This window comes from Heterocephalus glaber, unplaced genomic scaffold (assembly GCF_053883595.1).
Source record: "Heterocephalus glaber isolate CG9 unplaced genomic scaffold, H.glaber_assembly_v1.0 deba00001720, whole genome shotgun sequence".
NCBI lineage: Eukaryota > Metazoa > Chordata > Mammalia > Rodentia > Bathyergidae > Heterocephalus > Heterocephalus glaber.
This window is the reverse complement of record NW_028258433.1, coordinates 3916862-3928109: the sequence shown is the minus strand read 5'-3', so window position 1 is coordinate 3928109 and position 11248 is coordinate 3916862. Positions and strand designations below refer to the sequence as shown.

The 11248-nt window shown below is 39.3% G+C and overlaps 1 protein-coding gene and 1 pseudogene across 5 annotated transcripts in view; both read right to left on the bottom strand.

Moving 5' to 3' along the window:
- The window catches only part of LOC101726059 (NACHT, LRR and PYD domains-containing protein 14 pseudogene), a 58364-nt pseudogene extending 47253 nt beyond the window's left edge, over nt 1–11111 (bottom strand). Inside the window, exon 1 of the transcript XR_015446672.1 lies at nt 129–11111. The product of XR_015446672.1 is annotated as an NACHT, LRR and PYD domains-containing protein 14 pseudogene (transcript). The remainder of the gene's footprint in view (nt 1–128) is intronic.
- Fry (FRY microtubule binding protein) overlaps nt 1–11248 on the bottom strand; it is a 475943-nt gene that overhangs the window by 464461 nt on the left and 234 nt on the right. The window lies entirely within an intron of this gene.

Genomic DNA, 11248 nt, shown 5'->3' with positions numbered 1-11248 from the left:
CTGGAGATTTAGCTCAGTGGTTCCATTGCCTGCCTCGCAAGTGCAAGGTCCTGAGTTTGATCCCCGGTACCAAAAGAAAAGGAGATTACTTGGCTGGGAAAGGAGCCTTTCAATGGGGATTTCAGTGCTAGGCCAAGTCCTTTGATATCAACTGAGCAAAACTTTTCTCCTTCATCTGGCTAATTTCTTTCCCACTAAGATAAAAAACATAGGTAAACTTGTGCTGGTAGAGATTTCCCTCAGCCCAGTCTAACACTGCCTTTCTCATCAATGCCATTTTCCCAACTCCAGCAGCTCCCTGAAGCACTACTGTCTGTATCTGCTGGCCAGTTGTGACTTCCACATCAAACAAATGTACCAATAGTTTTTAGTGTTCTTCGGAAAGTCCATGGTTGGGCCGGGGATTTAGCTCAGTGGTTCTGGCGCCTGCCTCTCAAGCGCAAGGTCCCGAGTTTGATCCCCGGTATTAAAAAAAAAAAAAAAAGTCCACGGTGGAAATCTGAAGGTTTTCTGAGCAAAAAGTTCTTATCCAAAATGTGAGACTTTTCCTTTATTCGAATTTTGCGTTCTGTTCCCGCACTCAGCTCCGCCTCCTCCTCTAGTGCCTCCCCAGCCTCAGCCACCTCTTGTTCCATGGTCTCTGCTGGCCAGTTGGGTCTCTGCTTTTGCTCTCTCACACAGATCCCTCAGGTTCAACTTGCCCTGAATGGCAGTTTTCACTGGTAGGTGGGCTGGGTTTTAAGAGACCAGGTGACAGGGTTGTGTGTCTCCTGACATTCATCTATCAGAAGATGCAAGGCAGAAAAAGCTCTTTTGTATTTCCATTTCAGAACCACCAGGATAATTCTGTGATCCTGAGAAGACCATGAGAACAGTGTGAGGCTCAAGATGATGACCCAGGCAGAGGCAGGAGTCCTACCATGATGGAGGACTCTCACTTAGCAGGCAACACTGAGCTTGGCTGCTGGAAAACTCCCTAAGGAAGGAAGAGAGTCCTATGTAGAGACGGATTCAGTCCTGAGCCTGGGGGCTGAGTAATAACTTTTCAAATGTTTCAAAACGTAAGCACCAAGGTCTGATGACTTTATGCTACCTAAAAAAATACCTATATGGTTTACTATTTTGAAAAGATACTTGGGATAAGTTATACCACATGAAAAAGTAGTTTATAAAATAATATATTAAATGATTCCATTTTTCTAAGTTATATATATACATGTAAAAAAGAAGTCTGGGGAAAATATTAAAAATTGCAAATAGCGGTTATATTTAGGAGGTGGGATGGTGGGATTTATTTTCTTCTATTTGTTTACCTGAATCTTGGAAGTTTTTCTATATTGAACATGCATTACATGCTTAAAAATATACTTTAAAGTGTAATAACATTAGACAATGTATTTTAAAATGCATTTAAAAACACATTAATCAGATATCACATACCCATGTTGTCAAACTTCTGAGAACAAAAGAGCTATTTGATCATTGATTTCTTTTCTTTTAGTTTTTATTTTTTATTAGCACATGACTGAAGTGCACAATATCACATTCCTGTGGAGCACTGATACATGTACTTAACACATTAATTCTTTTTTCATCCCTTTCAATCTACTCCATCTCTTTGTCCCCTTCCCTTTTGTAAGAGATCTATCTTCCTTTTTCCTATGATCTGTTTTTATCTTGCTCTTTATTTATATTTTGGGTTTCTCATATAAAATGTAATTGATTTCTAAACAGTTCCAAGTGGCTGTGAGGAGATTCTTTAAGGAAAGGTAGGAATGTCAGCTTCATTGGCTACAGTATATGTGCAAGGATGTTTCAGATCTACTGCTAGCCAGCTGAGCTCCCCTGGAACCTGTAATTGATACACTCTCTCTATTTAGTCAGGGCTTCAACAGTAAACTAAAGCTCATCGATGTTTTTCCTTTTACTTGAGAAGGTAACATATACAGGACTGAAAGAACAGCAAATATACTATAGTCCCTCAATCTGGCACCAGGATACCAAATGGAAAGGTTCCTCACATTCTACTTTTAGTGGATTTAATTCCACTAAATCCTGTTCTGCAGAATGGGTGCAGCCTCTGGCAGAGAGCAAAGTTGCTCCATCCCCCTTCCTTTTTTCTGCATTTTTCTGCATCCAGTCACTTCATGTAAGGAAGAAAAGAAGGTCTCAATAGAGAAGAAAGAGTTCGAGACAGACCTGTGGAGCCCACTAAAGAAGCTGTGTAGATATGTGGTGGTAAAGGGCTAGGACAGGATGCTTGCCATAGCATGGACATGGCTGGCCTGAACAGATACAGTACATGAAAATACCTGCTACTTTCACTAAACCATGCTCATCATTTCCAAAAGCAGTAGTAACAACTGTACCCCTGTCTCACTGCATACTTTATACAAATTATCTTGGAAACTTACAATAATCCTGCCCAATAGAAATGAATGGTTCCATTTTACAAACAAGGAAGCTAATATGGAAGGATATTAAGTATACAGCCTGGGAGTGAGTACATTAATTCTGAAGACACCCTGGGTTTTTTCCCTAGAGTCTTCAGTGGCTATCAGGGTGACTTTGGAGAAATACCTAACCTATTTGTTCTTCAGTTTTTCTAACCTGTGAAGCAGAGCAAATTACAGGGTTTAAACCAAGGGAACTTTTACCACACTGGGGCAATTAAATGATATAAAGAGAGGGTGAAAATATTTCAGAGTGATATAAACCATAGAGCCTTTAACAGTCATTGATTCACTTCACATTCTGTTGATGACATGAAAGCAAGTCCACATGGGTCTGAGTCAAAGATATTTATATTCCAAAAACATACCAAATACAGTTATCCCTGAGGATACCAAAATCTCCAAATCCTAAATTCCCTTATATAAAATGGTATAGCATTTACACAGAACCTACATACATCCTCCCATATACCTTAAATCATCTCTACATTACCTATAATACCTAATACAACTTAAATGTCATACAAATAGTTGTTACATTTTATTTAGGAATAATGAGGAAAAACATGCGTATGTTCAGTACAGACACAATTTTTTCTGAATATTTTTTATCTGAAGTTGGCTAAATTTGATTTTTAAATTTTTTTAAAAAACTTTTGATACAAAGGGCTGATTGTATAATGCAGGCATGGCCTCCACAGCTCTTTCAGGCCCTATTCTGACAATTTTGAAGGCTAGGAAAGAGACTGTTTCCAGGTCTAATGCCAGCAGGAACAAGAAGAAAAATAGCACCAGAGTGAACATTTCTTGGTTATTGAGACTAAATTTCAATACTGTGTTTTCAAAAGATACAACTAAAGCAAAGGCACTGCCTAATATACTACTAGTATGGATGACTGTCCAAACTAAAGTCTGTTCTTGAATTTGTTTCTGACTAACTAGAGAGACATCAAAGTAAAAGAAGAAAATCCTGACAAGTAATTTTGTCTCAAGTGGTTGCTGAATAAAGTCCTTAACATTTAGCTTCTTTAACGGTAATACAAAGGTTGTTATTGTTTTTTTAGTTCGATAAATGAAACAGAAGTCACTGGATAGGGAATTCCAACTTTTCCAATCATAGTGATTTCTGTCAAAGCACAAACTACACCTTTAACAGGTGGTACTACTTTATGCTTTGGCTCTGTCATGTGATGATCTAACATCTGTACTTCATGTCCCAAATGTCTGCTCCTCTCCCCCAGCTACCATGAACTAGGCCGAGTGCTCATGCCACACATCTCATATTTATATTACCTCCTAACATCTTAAATATTTTTTATCACCCATGTTTTTTCTCCTTTTTTCATTTTCCTTTTAGTTTATTATTTTTATGCTTTTCCATTTTCCGCATTCCAATCTTTTATAAGATGTGATGAATAGCAGAAAAACATTAATTGCCTTCATATCTGGGATAAATATCTTATTTGTTTTCTCTCTTCCATTTTTTTCTTTCTCCCAACACATAACATTGTGACCTGCCTAAAATTTATAGGTTATGACCAGTATTTGGTTATGACCAAAATATGTTATTCTTTTTCTTACTGTTTTCTCTTCTTCAAATTGTTTATTCCAGCAAGTTTTATTAAGAATTTCTTCAAGGCTTCGATACTTATTTGTAGTATTAAAGTAAGTTCACTAAATAATCTAAAAAATCCAAATATGGAATTTTTATACTATTATTTTAATCACAAAGTTTTTAATTCAATACATAAAAATTTTAATAATGGTTATTTTTAAGAGCAAATTTACCATCATTGCTTTTATTTGGTAAAAAAAGTCATTTTGATGTTCCTGATTGTTCTAGATAGTTTAACTATTAGATTATAAAGTGTTTTGTGGGGACTTTTATTCATAATGAATAAACATCTCTGAGCTAAAGAGGGCTGGGAATTTCTTTGTCAATCAATCTACCAATATTTTTTAATTCAACCAATATTTATTAAGTTCTTACCTTTTGCAAGTACTTTGTTAGGCTGTTGGGATAAAAGATAAGTAGACTGTTCCTATTCTCACTTCAATCCCAAACGAGTACAATTCAAATTCACAAATGCTAAAGCTAAAATTGAATGCAAACACTTAAAAAAGCTCCAGGAAGGCTACCTCCACCCACCATCCCCTAGCCCTATCATTAAGAGGTCTCACTTGTAAGTAACAACATAAAGAAAAGGCTCTAGGAGGCCAAACACTCATGAGCACTTCTCCACATTATCCCATTTGACTGAATGCCCCACTTTTACATAGGCCTAATTCATGTATGGACCAGAGGTTAACAGGACACAAAAGCATGGATTGAAAATGCTTGTCTGTTTGAGAGGCACACTTCACTGGACTGTCTTGACAACATCACACTCAGATCAAGTGCATAAGCCAAGCAGCATTTCTTTAGCTGGTGAGTGCAGGAAAACACTGCCTCTTTAAAGAGCTATGCTGTCAGTCTGGGCACACGATGGGGGAGCAGCTGTGCCCCGGTGAAGACACTAAGCCAATTTCTATCAATGCAGCTAGGTGATAAGCTCCTAAACTATGCAGAGGAGATAGGTCCACAGTCACAAGAGAGAGGCAACTGCAAGCAGAGGACAATCTCACAACTTCCACCATCATTAGGTTGAACTGTTTAGATTTTCTTTATTATTTCTCATTGTGCATGGTGAAGATTCTACACAAAAGTCATCAGACCATTAAGGCACTATAATCATTAACCCAAAACATCAGGAAAGGTCAGAAGGCTGATCAGAGCACCAAACCATTTAATTTACTTAGTGAATCACACACTCCCACCTTCATGCACTCTTGCTGCTCATCATTGTGAGCAATGTTCTGGGTCTAAGAGCACATCCATTCTACTCACTGCCATGCTCCACCTGCGTTCATGCAGGGATGTTTTAGACATTCTGTGCCTAGGCTTGTCACCACCACATACTCTGTTAATTGCCTTCACATAACTCTCTCCAGTACCACTACTTGATGAGTGTGTGTCATATGATCATCTGATTAATACTGGCATGTAGTCAAGAAGAAAAGTATCTCTCATGCTATACTGAGTAACATTAAAAACCCTATTCCTGAGCACAAAATTCGTTACACACACCTAGCTTTGCAACTCCAATTTTACTCTAAAAAACACCTATTTAGAAAGTTGTGTTACTTTCATGTTTCTTGATGTAACTGATATACCAAATCCATTGTAAATAATGTTATGCCTCCTTTCCACACTGGATGGTTTATCTGTCGTCTCAGGAATCCTTTATGTAGTGTACAGGTTCTGTTTCCTTTTTGCAAGATAAACACTGTACACCTGACTACCATATCCATCAAGGACCGAATGTTAGCATGGCTTGGCCATCTGGCACCATGGCTCAGATTTAATTAATGCTTACTGAATTAGTACCTCTGTCAGACCCCAAGCTCTGTGTTTCTGCTCCTTCGACAGAATATGCCATGGGCCTAATTCATTAATTGACCACAGAAAAAGAATCCCTCTGTATTAGCCATGAGCTTTTTTTTTTCAATATTATGAAACTCTGGCATGCTGAGGCCTTGCTGAGCTAAAGGGACTTCCCCTCCCAAGATTAGCCAACACCTGGGGAGGGTAAAGATACACCTGCAAGCATAGCTCCATATGTAAACCAAACCAATCCTGAAGCAGGCTCTTACACTCTGGGCCACTGTTCTCTTCCTTGATCAAGGTCAGGTACCAGACAGTTAGGGATGGTCCCTATGATCTAGATCCTACACAAACCACATGAACTAGGCCCATCCTGCACCTGCTTACCCTGTCTCACCTGTTCCTCCCACGTATACTACATGAAAGGCTTCCTTTGCCTCCTGACTGGTCTGGTGCTTTCTGGCATGGACTCCATGTGTGATGTGCCAACCTCCTCCTTTTAGGTAATGTGAGTGTAATAAATTTCTACTTCATAACAAATCACCTCCATGTCTGTGTGTCTCACCATGCACAATCAAAACAGACCCTGGGTATTATCAGAACACCCCACTTAGCTATTGGACTGGTTTTCTTTCAACTCACCAACTATGTTCAGTAAACAAGCTTTTAATTTTTTTGTCACGTACATCACCATGTGGGGCCCATGTTAACAAAACTTAATAAAAGTGATTATGTGTATCATAATCTATAATGTTGTATCAATCTATAATCAAAAAAGATCAATGAATAACTCTTTTCTACTACTGAACAAGAGCCAGCTGTGGGCTTTCTGCTAAGTCCCTTCACAGCACACACCACCTTGCCTAACTGCTGCACTTGTAGCTGGTGACACACAGTAATGCCTCTCTGCCCACGTCAACTATCGTCTCCTGGGTGAGCAGACTGAATGTATCCTAGAAACCCACGAGTGACCTCAGTTTGTCAGATATATGTCTAAGGGCCCATAATTCATTGGACTAAAAGACAGATTTGTCTTTGGAGGTCTAGCTGTTACATTCACAGACTGTGGGGTTATTTGGACAATACTAATTCGCTTCAGATCCTCGGGACTGCTTCTGACCTGGTTGCTAAATTAGTTTCCTTGCTATTCCTTTTGCTGGCATATCCATCCAGCTTCCTGCCTTTAGTCAAGAAGTACATTTTGCCTGAGCAGGCAGTAGTGAGGAAGCAGAGGCACTGACAGATGGAGATCTGTATTGCTCAGGAATGTTTCTTTTTTATCTTCTTTTTTTGTGACATGTCAAAGTGTAAATATGGCCTTTTTTGCAAGGCAAGTATCAACTCGGGTTTGTATATCTAGGCAAGGTCACTGGCATTGAGCTCAGTCTTAGGGAGCCCTACTGAAGAAAACCCATTTCCCTGCTCTTTCTGCTCTGTATTGAATGTGCAAGAAGACAAGAACACAAAACCAAACTAAACATAGTGCTCAAGCATATCATGACTTTGGATCATACAAAATATGTTATTATAATTCAATCAGTAGGAAAAAAAATCAATAAAATTACTTTGGAACTTCTTCTACCCTGAAATAGCTTTGTAATGACATCGAATATTTTGAATAGGGCTTTGTAAATCAAATCAAGGACTTAATGTTGGCCTGTCCCCCTTTTCTATGTGTGAAATTTCTGTCAATGTCATAATTTTAAGAATATGTGTTCTCACCAGCAGGAGGGTAGTGAACAGCTAGATAGGTCTTCTTGCCTTCCATGGGAAGGATATTCATGAACTTGTTCTACAGGCAATTACTGAGTAGATTTTCTCCACATCTCTAAAATCAGGATATGTGTTAATACTGATAAAATACTAATATTGCTGGCAACTTGACCATAGTCATAGCAAATTTTCATGTCCCTGCATGTGCATAAACTCTATCACAGCAATTCATTTTGTTTTCACTTCTACTGAGTTATGGTCATTATTGGCCTTGCAAGGATTCCCATTAATTACTATTGAAATTGTTGTCAAAGATTATGCTATGACATAGCACTATAAGGAGATGTAACTGTGTATGCATAAAGGTACCAAAAATGACCAGCAGGGCAAAACATTATATTAGCAAAGGAAACATTCACTCTTGGTTGGACCTCCATAATGCCTTGCAAAGCTAGATCCAAATGCTTTACCAGAGTGAAGAAAAACACACACTGATGAAGCTATGTTATAGTGTGTTACTGAGATTAATGATACAGATTATCCATCACAGCCTTTAGGCTGTGTGTTTAGAATGCTACCAAATGTACTCATAGGAAAATGTACCAAAACCCATGAAAGAGATAAAAAAACATGAAAATTGTGACAGTCTAGTGTGGTCTATTCATGCACTGTCAGAGGAGACCAATGCTAAAGTGGTGTGGCTTGTCATAATAAAATTGGCAGGATTTTTCTCTTCTTCTTGACTAGCATAAAAAGAATGGTATGTCTTACACTTGATTTTAAATTTGATGAAATATGGAATATAAGATGTTTTCATAGTTAATGAGAAGTTTTCAAAACAACAGAATGCAGGGTGGAAACTTGTTGATTCTGGACAGTTTTAAATTCATTAACTATTCGGACATGCACCATTTTAGCCAAACTGTACAATTTCCATAATTTGGTATTGTTTTTCACATCACTTGTCATTTAAAGAAATCTATTGACTCTTCTTTCAACAATGTTTTTGGCACACTTTCCATTCTGGGGCAAGAGTGTGACAGTGAGGAAACCTCATGTTCTACATTCCCAGTTTAATTGGGCCTACTCCAGTTTTTGGCAGCTGAGAGATAATAGAGGTGCTAGTGCTGTATTCTAAACTCAGACAATACTTAACTGCTACAGAGGAGTGAAATAATTAGACAGGAAGGTCCATTTGAAATTCCAAAGCATACTTATGGGACTTTGAGATTCTTAGTACTAGAGAAATAGGAATAAAATGTCAACTACAAGGCTACATTTCCAGGCAGTGGTCATAACTAAAAAAAATGCACTTAAGCTTATTACTATAAATCATTTTGGAACGAGAGAGAATTGAAAATTATACCAAGGAAGAGAAAACACACACACACCACCACTACCACCCTAGGGAAGAGGAATTATGAAACAATAGCTATAGATTATAATAGATTATAGATTATTATAATAGATTATAATAATCATGTTTTTAGACACAGCTTTAAAACTTACTGTCAAAATTATGACATGAGTGCTTGATGCTGTTCAGTCAGGCGATGACCATCTTAGTGTAAAAATGATGATCAAATCAAGAACAAGTGTGTGGTCACATTCATCCCCATGTAACAGGTAAGAGTTTCTACAGGGTGAGCACACATTTCAATAGTGTTGACAACATGCTACACGAGATACGTGGCATTACTCACAGCTTTCCATTCCTAGGGCACTACATTAAATTCCTTTCGGGTCAGCATTGGAGAATTCAGAGATTCCTTGGAGAAATATCACTTTCCCCCAGAGACTGCATCTCAATCCTTTAAAGTAGGCCAACTTGAGTCAGAAATTCTCTGACAGGTGGTACAGGAGAACACATGTGCCAGTGAACACCTCAGAGGATGTATGCCTGCCAACCAGTAGGGTGTACTTCTATATGCAGAGCTAAAATAGACACAGATGACTGCGAGAGCAGAGACTGCTCCTTAAGTGCCAGGGAGAGAAACACTTGATCACCTTCCTTCTGGAACTGAGTTATCTGAAAGGGTGGGGGGTTTAAAAGTCTGGAGGTTTTCATCTGACTTGTGAGTATGGAGTAGGGCCCAAGTCTGAGGAACCTTGGGTTCCCAGAGAGAGAAGGCATTCTATAAAGGTCCGATGCCCCGGGTCAGTAAAGATTGTATATGTTGTTGTATTTGGATTCCTTACTATAATGTAACAGGGCAACTCTCCCAAGAGCTGGGAGACAGCATAGAGAAGAGGTCAAGAGCACTGGCAGGGAGTCAAACAGATCCAGCTTCAAACTTATCTCTATCACTTACTTGCCAGCTGGTCTTGGGGGAAATAATATAAACTCAGGGAAAGTAATAATATGTTATTAGAGCAACTGTGAGAAATAAAGTTAAAAAATATATATGTATCACTTAGTCATGTATCTGGCACATAGAAAGTCTTCAATGGACATTACTGTAGCACCACTAAGGAAACTACCTGAAATGTTAAATGTTTTTTGAGAGATAATTTTTCTGGTATGGGATAAATTAGATTGACCAGGATAAGTGTACTATGTCCTTGGTTAAGGTGTCTCAAGGATATTATGAAGTTGTCTTACGGTATGTTTCTTGATAAAAGTGTAAATGTGAGAATCCACATGTGTGACCTGAAAGGTATCAGACTGATCAGAACTAAATAGAATTCAACATATATTTGAATTGAACATATATATCTGAGAATTGCAAGAGCATGGCAATATCTACATGTTACTACCTGTATCCTGAGCCACTTTATTGTAATAGATGTGTTCCTACAATCTTGGGTAAAAAAATTCTAACTCTATTATTTCTCTGCATTAGAGGATATTTTATAAAAACACATAATGCTCACACAACCCATTTTACTTTGAAAGTTGAAACTTTTGCCTATCCCCAAGTAGGCACACATTCTGTATTGTTTGTTCCTGTCTCTCACCCTAAAAGGAGGTCCATAAATTCTGCTCCCTTGGCTATGTTCCACCTTACTTGTACCAGCACGCAGGGAATGCCCAGTGAAAGCAAGTAGCAATAAGAAAATATTAACAAATCAACAGAAGCATCACTGGCATCTTGGACACACTGGATTTGAGATAAGGTAGGTTTGAACTTTTGGTGCTCTTAAAGCACAGGACTTGGTGGACACTATTCTACTGGAACAGAACATAGGGCTAATGACCACCTGCTGCACTGCTTTTAAGCAAAAGCCACAACGTGGCCAGAAACCCTCCTCCAAGGGGTATTCCCACAGTGAAATTCCTCAAGGAAGATCCTAAGTCAAGAATGATGCTTGTCAGAAAACAGCAAGGGTTCTCATGTGCCCAGATTCAGTGCCCGGAGCGACGGGGCAGGTTGGGCCAGGAGGATCATCAATTAGGTCTGTCTCCTCCACTGTGGGGATCAAACTTTCTCCTGAAACAAAACCTCTTTGAAAGCACAGGGACGCAGGAGGAAGAGGAGGACTGAGCTAGGGATGCTATCAGCCGCCGCCCGAGACAGCCCTCCTCCCCCGCCCGCTTCCCTCGCCCCCACCCTCTTCCCCGAGGGAGAGCGGCCCAGACGGCGCGGCTCGCCCGCCGCCCCCGCCTCACAAAGCCGCTCCGCGGGCGCTGCGGGTCCCCGGGGCCAGGGGCGAGCGG